Source organism: Ambystoma mexicanum, chromosome 1p, assembly GCF_040938575.1.
Source record: "Ambystoma mexicanum isolate Mex_15411 chromosome 1p, UKY_AmexF1_1, whole genome shotgun sequence".
Lineage (NCBI taxonomy): Eukaryota > Metazoa > Chordata > Amphibia > Caudata > Ambystomatidae > Ambystoma > Ambystoma mexicanum.
This window is the reverse complement of record NC_090921.1, coordinates 1213355318-1213368760: the sequence shown is the minus strand read 5'-3', so window position 1 is coordinate 1213368760 and position 13443 is coordinate 1213355318.

Here is a 13443-nt window from a genome sequence, read left to right as displayed (position 1 = left end):
ACATGAGTTGGACATGAGTGGGGGCCTGCTGGCAGGTGCTCCACAGTGCTGGGGGGTGGGGGTGGTGGGAGACATGAGTGGGGGCCTGGTGGAGGCTGCCCCTGACTGCTGTGGGGTAGGGGGTGGTGGGAGACATGGGTGGGGGCCTGTTGGAGGGTGCCCCTGGTGGCTGGGGGGTAGGGGTGATAGGGGACATGAGTGGGGGCCTGGTGGAGGCTGCCCCTGGTGGCTCGGGGGTGGGGGTGGTGGTAGACATGGGTGGGGGCCTGGTGGAGGCTGCCCCTGCACTGCTGGGGGGTGGGGGGGGTGGGAGACATGGGTGGGGGCCTGGTGGAGGCTGCCCCTGGTGGCTGGAGGATGGGGGTAATAGGGGACATGAGTGGGGGCTTGGTGGAGGCTGCCCCTGGTGGCTGGGGGCTGGGGGTGGTGGGAGACATGAGTGGGGGCCTGGTGGAGGCTGCCCCTGACTGCTGGGGGGTAGGGGGTGGTGGGAGACATGGGTGGGGGCCTGGTGGAGGGTGCCCCTGACTGCTGGGGGGTAGGGGGTGGTGGGAGACATGAGTGGGGGCCTGGTGGAGGGTTCCCCTGGTGGCTGTGGGATGGGGTGGTGGGAGACATGAGTGGGGGCCTGGTGGAGGCTGCCCCTGGTGGCTGGGGGAGTGGGGTGCAGGGGGACATGGGTGGGGGCCTGGTGGAGGGTGCCCCTGCACTGCTGGGGGGTTGGGGTGCAGGGGGACATGAGTGGGGGCCTGGTGGAGGCTGCCCCTGACTGCTGGGGGGTGGGGGTGGTGGGAGACATGAGTGGGGGCCTGGTGGAGGCTGACCCTGCACTGCGGGGGGGTGGGGGTAATAGGGGACATGAGTGGGGGCTTGGTGGAGGCTGCCCCTGGTGGCTGGGGGATGGGGGTGGTGGGAGACATGAGGGGGGGCCTGGTGGAGGCTGCCCATGACTGCTGGGGGATGGGGGTGGTGGGAGACATGAGGGGGGGCCTGGTGGAGGCTGCCCCTGACTGCTGGGGGGTAGGGGGTGGTGGGAGACATGGGTGGGGGCCTGGTGGAGGGTGCCCCTGGTGGCTGGGGTGGGGGTGGTGGGAGACATGAGTGGGGGCCTGGTGGAGGCTGCCCCTGGTGGCTGGGGAGTGCGGGTGGTGGTAGACATGGGTGGGGCAGCAGTGCAGGGGCCTGGTGGAGGCTGCCCCTGCACTGCTGGGGGGTGGGGGTGGTGGGAGACATGGGTGGGGGCCTGGTGGAAGCTGCCCCTGGTGGCTGGGGGGTGGGGGTAATAGGGGACATGAGTGGGGGCTTGGTGGAGGCTGCCTCTGGTGGCTGGGGGGTGGGGGTGGTGGGAGACATGAGTGGGGGCCTGGTGGAGGCTGCCCCTGGTGGCTGGGGGGTGGGGGTAATAGGGGACATGAGTGAGGGCTTGGTGGAGGCTGCCCCTGGTGGCTGGGGGGTGAGGGTGGTGGGAGACATGCGTGGGGGCCTGGTGGAGGCTGCCCCTGGTGGCTGGGGGGTGGGGTGGTGGTAGACATGGGTGGGGGCCTGGTGGAGGCTGCCCCTGCACTGCAGGGGGGTGGGGCTAATAGGGGACATGAGTGGGGGCCTGCTGGAGGCTGCCCCTGGTGGCTGGGGGGTGGGGGTGGTGGTAGACATGGGTGGGGGCTTGGTGGAGGCTGCCCCAGCACTGCTGGGCGGTGGGGGTGGTGGCAGACATGGGTGGGGGCCTGGTGGAGGCTGCCCCTGGTGGCTGGGGGGTGGGGGTAATAGGGGACATGAGTGGGGGCCTGGTGGAGGCTGCCTCTGGTGGCTGGGGGGTGGGGGTGGTGGTAGACATGGGTGGGGGCCTGGTGGAGGCTCCCCCTGCACTGCTGGGGGTGGGGGTGGTGGGAGACATGGGTGGGGGCCTGGTGGAGGCTGCCCCTGGTGGCTGGGGGGTGGGGGTAATAGGGGACATGAGTGGGGGCTTGGTGGAGGCTGCCCCTGGTGGCTGGGGGTAGGGGTGGTGGGAGACATGAGGGGGGGCCTGGTGGAGGCTGCCCCTGACTGCTGGGGGGTAGGGGGTGGTGGGAGACATGGGTGGGGGCCTGGTGGAGGGTGCCCCTGGTGGCTGGGATGGGGGTGGTGGGAGACATGAGTGGGGGCCTGGTGGAGGCTGCCCCTGGTGGCTGGGGAGTGCGGGTGGTGGTAGACATGGGTGGGGCAGCAGTGCAGGGGCCTGGTGGAGGCTGCCCCTGCACTGCTGGGGGGTGGGGGTGGGGGGAGACATGGGTGGGGGCCTGGTGGAAGCTGCCCCTGGTGGCTGGGGGGTGGGGGTAATAGGGGACATGAGTGGGGGCTTGGTGGAGGCTGCCTCTGGTGGCTGGGGGGTGGGGGTGGTGGGAGACATGAGTGGGGGCCTGGTGGAGGCTGCCCCTGGTGGCTGGGGGGTGGGGGTAATAGGGGACATGAGTGAGGGCTTGGTGGAGGCTGCCCCTGGTGGCTGGGGGGTGAGGGTGGTGGGAGACATGCGTGGGGGCCTGGTGGAGGCTGCCCCTGGTGGCTGGGGGGTGGGGTGGTGGTAGACATGGGTGGGGGCCTGGTGGAGGCTGCCCCTGCACTGCAGGGGGGTGGGGCTAATAGGGGACATGAGTGGGGGCCTGCTGGAGGCTGCCCGTGGTGGCTGGGGGGTGGGGGTGGTGGTAGACATGGGTGGGGGCTTGGTGGAGGCTGCCCCAGCACTGCTGGGCGGTGGGGGTGGTGGGAGACATGGGTGGGGGCCTGGTGGAGGCTGCCCCTGGTGGCTGGGGGGTGGGGGTAATAGGGGCCATGAGTGGGGGCCTGGTGGAGGCTGCCTCAGGTGGCTGGGGGGTGGGGGTGGTGGTAGACATGGGTGGGGGCCTGGTGGAGGCTGCCCCTGCACTGCTGGGGGTGGGGGTGGTGGGAGACATGGGTGGGGGCCTGGTGGAGGCTGCCCCTGGTGGCTGGGGGGTGGGGGTAATAGGGGACATGAGTGGGGGCTTGGTGGAGGCTGCCCCTGGTGGCTGGGGGTAGGGGTGGTGGGAGACATGAGTGGGGGCCTGGTGGAGGCTGCCCCTGACTGCTGGGGGGGGGTAGGAGGAGGTGGGAGACATGGGTGGGGGCCTGGTGGAGGGTGCCCCTGACTGCTGGGGGTAGGGGGTGGTGGGAGACATGAGTGGGGGCCTGGTGGAGGCTGCCCCTGGTGGCTGGGGGGTGGGGGTGGTGTGAGACATTAGTGGGGGCCTGGTGGAGGCTGCCCCTGCGCTGCGGGGGTGGGGGTAATAGGGGACATGAGTGGGGTCTTGGGGGAGGCTGCCCCTGGTGGCTGGGGGGTGGGGGTGGTGGGGGACATGAGTGGGGGCCTGGTGGAGGCTGCCCCTGACTGCTGGGGGGTAGGGGGTGGTGGGAGACATGGGTGGGGGCCTGGTGGAGGGTGCCCCTGGTGGCTGGGGGGTGAGGGCAATAGGGGACATGAGTGGGGGCCTGGTGGAGGCTGCCCCTGCACTGCGGGGGGTGGGGGTAATAGGCACATGAGTGGGGGCTTGGTGGAGGCTGCCCCTGGTGGCTTGGGGGTGGGGGTGGTGGGAGACATGAGTGAGGGCATGGTGGAGGCTGCCCCTGGTGGCTGGAGGGTGGGGGTGGTGGTAGACATGGGTGGGAGCCTGGTGGAGGCTGCCCCTGCATTGCAGGGGGTGGGGGTAATAGGGGACATGAGGGGGGGCCTGGTGGAGGCTGCCCCTGGTGGCTGGGGGTGGGGGTGGTGGTAGACATGGGTGGGGGCCTGGTGGAGGCTGCCCCTGCACTGCTGGGGGGTGGGGGTGGTGGGAGACATGGGTGGGGGCCTGGTGGATGGTGCCCCTGACTGCTGCGGGGTAGAGGGTGGTGGGAGACATGAGTGGGGGCCTGGTGGAGGCTGCACCTGGTGGCTGTGGGATGGGGGTGGTGGGAGACATGAGTGGGGGCCTGGTGGAGGCTGCCCCTGGTGGCTGGGGGGTGGGGTAATAGAGGACATGAGTGGGGGCTTGGTGGAGGCTGGCCCTGGTGGCTGGGGGGTGGGGGTGGTGGGAGACATGAGTGGGGGCCTGGTGGAGGCTGCCCCTGGTGGCTGGGAGGTGGGGGTGGTGGGAGACATGGGTGGGGGCCTGGTGGAGGCTGCCCCTGCACTGCTGGGGGTGGGGGTGGTGGGAGACATGGGTGGGGGCCTGGTGGAGGGTGCCCCTGACTGCGGGGGGGGTGGGGGTGGTGGGAGACATGAGTGGGGGCCTGGTGGAGGCTGCCCCTGGTGGCTGTGGGATGGGGTGGTGGGAGACATGGGTGGGGGCCTGGTGGAGGCTGCCCCTGGTGGCTGTGGGGTGGGGGTAATAGGGGACATGAGTGGGGGCTTGGTGGAGGCTGCCCCTGGTGGCTGGGGGGTGGGGGTGGTGGGAGACATGAGTGGGGGTCTGGTGGAGGCTGCCCCTGGTGGCTTTGGGATGGGGGTGGTGGGAGACATGAGTGGGGGCCTGTTGGAGGCTGCCCCTGCACTGCTGGGGAGTGGGGGTGCAGGGGGACATGAGTGGGGGCCTGGTGGAGGCTGCCCCTGACTGCTGCGGGGTGGGGGTGTGGGAGACATGGGCGGGGGCCTGGTGGAGGGTGCCCCTGACTGCTGGGGGCTAGGGGGTGGTGGGAGACATGAGTGGGGGCCTGGTGGAGGCTGCCCCTGGTGGCTGGGGGGTGGGGGTGCAGGGGGACATGGGTGGGAGCCTGGTGGAGGGTGCCCCTGCACTGCTGGGGGGTGGGGGTGCAGGGGGACATGAGTGGGGGCCTGGTGGAGGCTGCCCCTGACTGCTGGGGGGTGGGGGTGGTGGGAGACATGAGTGGGGGCCTGGTGGAGGCTGCCCCTGCACTGCCGGGGGTGGGGGTAATAGGGGACATGGGTGGGGGCTTGGTGGAGGCTGCCCCTGGTGGCTGGGGGGTGGGGTGGTGGGAGACATGAGTGGGGGCCTGGTGGAGGCTGCCCCTGACTACTGGGGGGTAGGGGGTGGTGGGAGACATGGGTGGGGGCCTGGTGGAGGCTGCCCCTGGTGGCTGGGGGGTGGGGGTAATAGGGGACATGAGTGAGGGCTTGGTGGAGGCTGCCCCTGGTGGCTGGGGGGTGGGGTGGTGGTAGACATGGGTGGGGGCCTGGTGGAGGCTGCCCCTGCACTGAAGGGGGGTGGGGGTGGTGGGAGACATGGGTGGGGGCCTGGTGGAGGCTGCCCCTGGTGGCTTGGGGGTGGGGGTAATAGGGGACATGAGTGAGGGCTTGGTGGAGGCTGCCCCTGGTGGCTGGGGGGTGGGGGTGGTGGGAGACATCAGTGGGGGCCTGGTGGAGGCTGCCCCTGACTGCTGGGGGGTAGGGGGTGGTGGGAGACATGGGTGAGGGCCTGGTGGAGGGTGCCCCTGACTGCTGGGGGGTCAAGGGTGGTGGGAGGCATGAGTGGGGGCCTGGTGGAGGCTGCCCCTGGTGGCTGGGGGTGGTGGGAGACATGAGTGGGGGCCTGGTGGATGGTGCCCCTGACTGCTGGGGGGTCAAGGGTGGTGGGAGGCATGAGTGGGGGCCTGGTGGAGGCTGCCCCTGGTGGCTGGGGGTGGTGGGAGACATGCGTGGGGGCCTGGTGGAGGCTGCCCCTGGTGGCTGGGGGGTGGGGTGGTGGTAGACATGGGTGGGGGCCTGGTGGAGGCTGCCCCTGCACTGCAGGGGGGTGGGGCTAATAGGGGACATGAGTGGGGGCCTGCTGGAGGCTGCCCCTGGTGGCTGGGGGGTGGGGGTGGTGGTAGACATGGGTGGGGGCTTGGTGGAGGCTGCCCCAGCACTGCTGGGCGGTGGGGGTGGTGGGAGACATGGGTGGGGGCCTGGTGGAGGCTGCCCCTGGTGGCTGGGGGGTGGGGGTAATAGGGGACATGAGTGGGGGCCTGGTGGAGGCTGCCTCAGGTGGCTGGGGGGTGGGGGTGGTGGTAGACATGGGTGGGGGCCTGGTGGAGGCTGCCCCTGCACTGCTGGGGGTGGGGGTGGTGGGAGACATGGGTGGGGGCCTGGTGGAGGCTGCCCCTGGTGGCTGGGGGGTGGGGGTAATAGGGGACATGAGTGGGGGCTTGGTGGAGGCTGCCCCTGGTGGCTGGGGGTAGGGGTGGTGGGAGACATGAGTGGGGGCCTGGTGGAGGCTGCCCCTGACTGCTGGGGGGGGTAGGAGGAGGTGGGAGACATGGGTGGGGGCCTGGTGGAGGGTGCCCCTGACTGCTGGGGGTAGGGGGTGGTGGGAGACATGAGTGGTGGCCTGGTGGAGGCTGCCCCTGGTGGCTGGGGGGTGGGGGTGGTGTGAGACATTAGTGGGGGCCTGGTGGAGGCTGCCCCTGCGCTGCGGGGGTGGGGGTAATAGGGGACATGAGTGGGGTCTTGGGGGAGGCTGCCCCTGGTGGCTGGGGGGTGGGGGTGGTGGGGGACATGAGTGGGGGCCTGGTGGAGGCTGCCCCTGACTGCTGGGGGGTAGGGGGTGGTGGGAGACATGGGTGGGGGCCTGCTGGAGGGTGCCCCTGGTGGCTGGGGGGTGAGGGCAATAGGGGACATGAGTGGGGGCCTGGTGGAGGCTGCCCCTGCACTGCGGGGGGTGGGGGTAATAGGCACATGAGTGGGGGCTTGGTGGAGGCTGCCCCTGGTGGCTTGGGGGTGGGGGTGGTGGGAGACATGAGTGAGGGCATGGTGGAGGCTGCCCCTGGTGGCTGGAGGGTGGGGGTGGTGGTAGACATGGGTGGGAGCCTGGTGGAGGCTGCCCCTGCATTGCAGGGGGTGGGGGTAATAGGGGACATGAGGGGGGGCCTGGTGGAGGCTGCCCCTGGTGGCTGGGGGTGGGGGTGGTGGTAGACATGGGTGGGGGCCTGGTGGAGGCTGCCCCTGCACTGCTGGGGGGTGGGGGTGGTGGGAGACATGGGTGGGGGCCTGGTGGATGGTGCCCCTGACTGCTGCGGGGTAGAGGGTGGTGGGAGACATGAGTGGGGGCCTGGTGGAGGCTGCACCTGGTGGCTGTGGGATGGGGGTGGTGGGAGACATGAGTGGGGGCCTGGTGGAGGCTGCCCCTGGTGGCTGGGGGGTGGGGTAATAGAGGACATGAGTGGGGGCTTGGTGGAGGCTGGCCCTGGTGGCTGGGGGGTGGGGGTGGTGGGAGACATGAGTGGGGGCCTGGTGGAGGCTGCCCCTGGTGGCTGGGAGGTGGGGGTGGTGGGAGACATGGGTGGGGGCCTGGTGGAGGCTGCCCCTGCACTGCTGGGGGTGGGGGTGGTGGGAGACATGGGTGGGGGCCTGGTGGAGGGTGCCCCTGACTGCGGGGGGGGTGGGGGTGGTGGGAGACATGAGTGGGGGCCTGGTGGAGGCTGCCCCTGGTGGCTGTGGGATGGGGTGGTGGGAGACATGGGTGGGGGCCTGGTGGAGGCTGCCCCTGGTGGCTGTGGGGTGGGGGTAATAGGGGACATGAGTGGGGGCTTGGTGGAGGCTGCCCCTGGTGGCTGGGGGGTGGGGGTGGTGGGAGACATGAGTGGGGGTCTGGTGGAGGCTGCCCCTGGTGGCTTTGGGATGGGGGTGGTGGGAGACATGAGTGGGGGCCTGGTGGAGGCTGCCCCTGACTGCTGCGGGGTGGGGGTGTGGGAGACATGGGCGGGGGCCTGGTGGAGGGTGCCCCTGACTGCTGGGGGCTAGGGGGTGGTGGGAGACATGAGTGGGGGCCTGGTGGAGGCTGCCCCTGGTGGCTGGGGGGTGGGGGTGCAGGGGGACATGGGTGGGAGCCTGGTGGAGGGTGCCCCTGCACTGCTGGGGGGTGGGGGTGCAGGGGGACATGAGTGGGGGCCTGGTGGAGGCTGCCCCTGACTGCTGGGGGGTGGGGGTGGTGGGAGACATGAGTGGGGGCCTGGTGGAGGCTGCCCCTGCACTGCCGGGGGTGGGGGTAATAGGGGACATGGGTGGGGGCTTGGTGGAGGCTGCCCCTGGTGGCTGGGGGGTGGGGTGGTGGGAGACATGAGTGGGGGCCTGGTGGAGGCTGCCCCTGACTACTGGGGGGTAGGGGGTGGTGGGAGACATGGGTGGGGGCCTGGTGGAGGCTGCCCCTGGTGGCTGGGGGGTGGGGGTAATAGGGGACATGAGTGAGGGCTTGGTGGAGGCTGCCCCTGGTGGCTGGGGGGTGGGGTGGTGGTAGACATGGGTGGGGGCCTGGTGGAGGCTGCCCCTGCACTGAAGGGGGGTGGGGGTGGTGGGAGACATGGGTGGGGGCCTGGTGGAGGCTGCCCCTGGTGGCTTGGGGGTGGGGGTAATAGGGGACATGAGTGAGGGCTTGGTGGAGGCTGCCCCTGGTGGCTGGGGGGTGGGGGTGGTGGGAGACATCAGTGGGGGCCTGGTGGAGGCTGCCCCTGACTGCTGGGGGGTAGGGGGTGGTGGGAGACATGGGTGAGGGCCTGGTGGAGGGTGCCCCTGACTGCTGGGGGGTCAAGGGTGGTGGGAGGCATGAGTGGGGGCCTGGTGGAGGCTGCCCCTGGTGGCTGGGGGTGGTGGGAGACATGAGTGGGGGCCTGGTGGATGGTGCCCCTGACTGCTGCGGGGTAGGGGGTGGTGGGAGACATGAGTGGGGGCCTGGTGGAGGCTGCACCTGGTGGCTGTGGGATGGGGGTGGTGGGAGACATGAGTGGGGGCCTGGTGGAGGCTGCCCCTGGTGGCTGGGGGGTGGGGGTAATAGGGGACATGAGTGGGGGCTTGGTGGAGGCTGCCCCTGGTGGCTGGGGGGTGGGGGTGGTGGGAGACATGATTGGGGGCCTGGTGGAGGCTGCCCCTGGTGGCTGGGAGGTGGGGGTGGTGGTAGACATGGGTGGGGGCCTGGTGGAGGCTGCCCCTGCACTGCTGGGGGTGGGGGTGGTGGGAGACATGGGTGGGGGCCTGGTGGAGGGTGCCCCTGACTGCTGGGGGGTGGGGGGTGGTGGGAGACATGAGTGGGGGCCTGGTGGAGGCTGCCCCTGGTGGCTGTGGGATGGGGGTGGTGGGAGACATGGGTGGGGGCCTGGTGGAGGCTGCCCCTGGTGGCTGGGGGGTGGGGGTGGTGGGAGGCATGAGTGGGGGCCTGGTGGAGGCTGCCCCTGGTGGCTGGGGGGTGGGGGTGGTGGGAGACATGAGTGGGGGCCTGGTGGAGGCTGCCCCTGCACTGCAGAGGGGTGGGGGTAATAGGGGACATGAGTGGGGGCTTGGTGGAGGCTGCCCCTGGTGGCTGGGGGGTGGGGGTGGTGGGAGACATGAGTGGGGGCCTGGTGGAGGCTGCCCCTGACTGCTGGGGGGTAGGGGGTGGTGGGAGACATGGGTGGGGGCCTGGTGGAGGGTGTCCCTGGTGGCTGGGGGGTGGGGGCAATGGGGGACATGAGTGGGGGCCTGGTGGAGGCTGCCCCTGCACTGCGGGGGGGTGGGGGTAATAGGGGACATGAGTGGGGGCTTGGTGGAGGCTGCCCCTGGTGGCTGGGGGGTGGGGGTGGTGGGAGACATGAGTGGGGGGCTGGTGGAGGCTGCCCCTGCACTGCTGGGGGGTGGGGGTGGTGGGAGACATGCATTGTTGATCAGTGGTGCAAGGTGACATGTGGGTTGGCTGGGGGGCATGGGCAGGGGTGCAGGGTAGTCCCCCGTGGTGTGGGCTGCCTGCAGGGGCCGTGGAGGTTGTAGAGCGAACACCTGGGAGGACCCACACGGCCAATTCATGTGTAGTACTCCCCAGAACCCCTGAAATACACGTACCCTGCTGAAATCGCGTGTGGAACTTCCCGCGCACCCCTGCAATACACGTACCCAGCTGAAATTGCGTGTGGAACTTCCCGCGCACCCCTGGAATACACGTACCCTGCTCGCACGGGGCCAATCGCGTGTGGAACTTCCCGCGCACCCCTGAAATACACGTACCCTTATGGAATTGCGTGTGGAACTTCCCGCGCACCCCTGGAATACACGTACCCTGCTCGCACGGGGCCAATCGCGTGTGGAACTTCCCGCGCACCCCTGAAATACACGTACCCAGCTGAATTTGCGTGTGATACTTCCCGCGCACCCCTGATGCACACGTACACAGGACAATCGCGTGTGGAACTTCCCGCGAACCACTGAAATACACGGTCCCCGCTTGGCGTTTGCTGTTTGTCAGCCCTGTGAACTGGTCCAGGGTTAGCGCAGCCCTTTGCGATTATTTGGGGATTTTGAGGGCTTTTCCTTGCGCGAGGGCGTTCTTGGGGGCGTATCTGGCGCTGCTGCAGGGTCGCTGCGCCACGCTGCACCACGGCTGGTTTTGGATGCGAAAATCCATGAATACGCTGTGCGCGGAAAATCTATTTTAGCGCACGCGGCTGGCGCAGACAGTCGCACGGGCATGCTGTGCGCCAGTCGCGTGCGCCACTTTTGTGCGATTTTCTATGAATTACCCTGACAGTTGGAAACTCGATGTTCCATTAGAAAATGGCATCATTTTTTACTGTGTACCGCCTACATAAATGCTACTTCCAAAGCAATCGTATGAGAAAAAGTAAACGCTCTCGATTGCTGCAGTGGCATCTCCCTTTGAGGGTCTCCCGATTTTTCGAAATCATACTTATAATATGAAAGTACAGAATTTTTCCCCATTTACCATAATGTCCTATCGCTTACAAACCTCTCTGCTATAGATAACAGAGCTTAAAATAAGCAAGACATTTTCATAACCTAAAAAGTGAACGCATTTCTGAAGCATGTACAACTGACATACTCCAAGTAACATAGAAAGGCAGCACATAGTGAAGTGAAATGTACACATGCACTGTGTTGAAATATGAAAGAAGAATACTCCGACGAAAAATACAAAATTAACATGTATAGTAACATCACAGCTTTAAATACACAAAGTTACTAACTTCTTCTTTTTACATTCGCAGTGAAGACTACTCTCCTGAAAATCAACAGCATCTACACTGCAAACTATATATCTGAAGAAACTTGGTCATTCTGAAAAAAAAAGTAAGTACAGTACAACCTTTATATTGTAACTGCTCCTCAAACAGACTGAATGGGTTATGTATTTAATTTGCGCACCAAAGCAAACAGTGATTTCTGAACCATTCTACCCACAAATCCCCATTTACCAAACAAAGAATAACAGGCAGAATGACTCACAAATCCCTGTATGTTTGGAACTCAACATACAGATCCCTTAGAATGTTAGTACTAGAAAACAAATAGCTGTTTCAATTTTATGCCAGTACGTTGACTATTAATGCTTCTCTTCCCACTTTCTACTGTCACCTGAAGCACATTGTAGTAGTATGCAAACAAAAAAGTAGACTTCCCAAATCATTGTAAGAGGCCAATGCACATTCACACACCACCACAAAGAGCTTGCCATCAAACTCATGCATGCAAGCACACAGCAAACATACATTGTACAAAAAACCAAACCATGCTTTCTTTTTTTCAGCAGACCCCAAAAAATGCCTACTAAAAAGCAAGTCCGTAGAAAGGAACGCAGAAGTAGAGCAAATAAAAATAAAAGTTTGCAACCTAAGCATCCATCTGTAGCAGAGTTGGTAGAGAACGTTGGAACAAAACGGCTAATACATTCGTTTACCAAAACAAAGGAAGCCTCAACTACCGAAACTTTACCTCCTCCAACAAAATGTGGCACAAAGCACAAAACTCTTCACAAATAATCGGACCTATAGTAAAAAAAATATTTTAGCAAAAATGTTTCGCCACAGAGTCCTTCAGTATCTCATAAGAAGAGGACCAAAATCATCCTCATCCCTTAAAACCTACCGTAGAAAAATAATCCTACAAGCTCTCGTGAACAGTGCAATCATTCTCAAAAGGAAGTTATTTATATTGGTGTTAAATAGAATGAAACCACTGACAAAAAATAAGTATCCACTGAAAACTCAGAATTACCTCTAGATTCGGCTGAACCAGACCGTCCAGTATACAAATGGCCGTGCCCGTCAGTGTGTGCCATTCCTAACAAATTTTTCAAATCTTTACGTCAGTTCCTCAATCATTATGTGAAAGGTAAAGACAAAATTAAAATGAAAAGTGTTGCAAAATATGGATACCTGTCCAGTGCGCAAATACACAGGACTAAAGGGCATTCATTATCCTGCATTTCTGGACCTATTTGCAAAAGCACCTTCCATGATATCAAAAGGATATCAATACATCATTCAAATGTAAGAAATCTAGGGTATAAAATATACTATGCTAAAAGTGCAGCTTCAGAATTAGCCAATTTAAATAACAGTCTTCTGCATGGTACACGCAAGTATCTAAAAGAAGAAATTGACCGTATCCAGAGGAAATATTTTGGAAGTGAAAGTCACTTACAAAATGCAATAGTTTTAGAACAGACTACCAACATTTCTGCACATAGCAACCTTCTATTACACACATACAAAAAAGATATACTAACATGTAAAAGTGCATCGGCTGAAATACCAAACCATGTGTGTGTTGCCGCAGAACGTTTTATAAAAGGAACACAAAAAATGTAGACATAGCATACATAATAGAAGACAATGAAGATTCCAAATGGTTTGAATTAGCTCTCTACCTTTCAGCCGAAAACAAATCTGAAATAAGTGAACCCCTATTATGTTGTATTTACTGCACTACAAAACTAGACAACAACCAAACTCCTTCACGTGCTATCACAAATAATTTGGAATTGTTTCCACTACCAAAAACCTTGCAGCAACTCAATTTGTACGAGAGCATCATAATTCAAACAGTTCATCCATTTCAAGCAATTATACACCTTCACCCAAAAACAGCAAAATTACCTCCCTCTGAATTGGTGAAAGGCATTTGTGGCAAAGTAGTTTATTTGCCATTAGATCTTACAGAAAATGTACACACTCTAGGAGTGCAACGTTCAATAAAGAATTCTTTAATTGTGTTGGTAAATGGTGTACCAACCAAAGACAAAAAAATTTGGCAACAACTGGTGGACTTACATAAAGTTAGACAAACCTTGCAATATCTAAAAAACAATAACAAATACTACAAGGAAATAAATATTGAAGAAAGCTTAAGGCAAACAACTGAAATAATTGAACAGTCATCATAAATTGGACAATTTGAACTTCTGGATCCTGCTGCAGTGTCCACTCTTTTGGACCAGTACTCAATTCATCCATTGCATTCCAATGAAAGCATAGATGATGCACTAGAAAGTTACCAAATACGACAAACCAAAGGTTCACCAATGAGCATATGGGAAAAAAGTATAGAAGCACATGCTTTTCCACCGCTATTTCCTACTGGCAAAGGTGGCAGGTATGTTGATAGACCCACTCAGATTACGGCATCAGAATACCACTCATTACTAATGTATTTGCAAGATCCCAGGTTTAGACAAAATGTGGAATAAATATTCCACCTACTCTTTGAAAGTGAACTAGCAA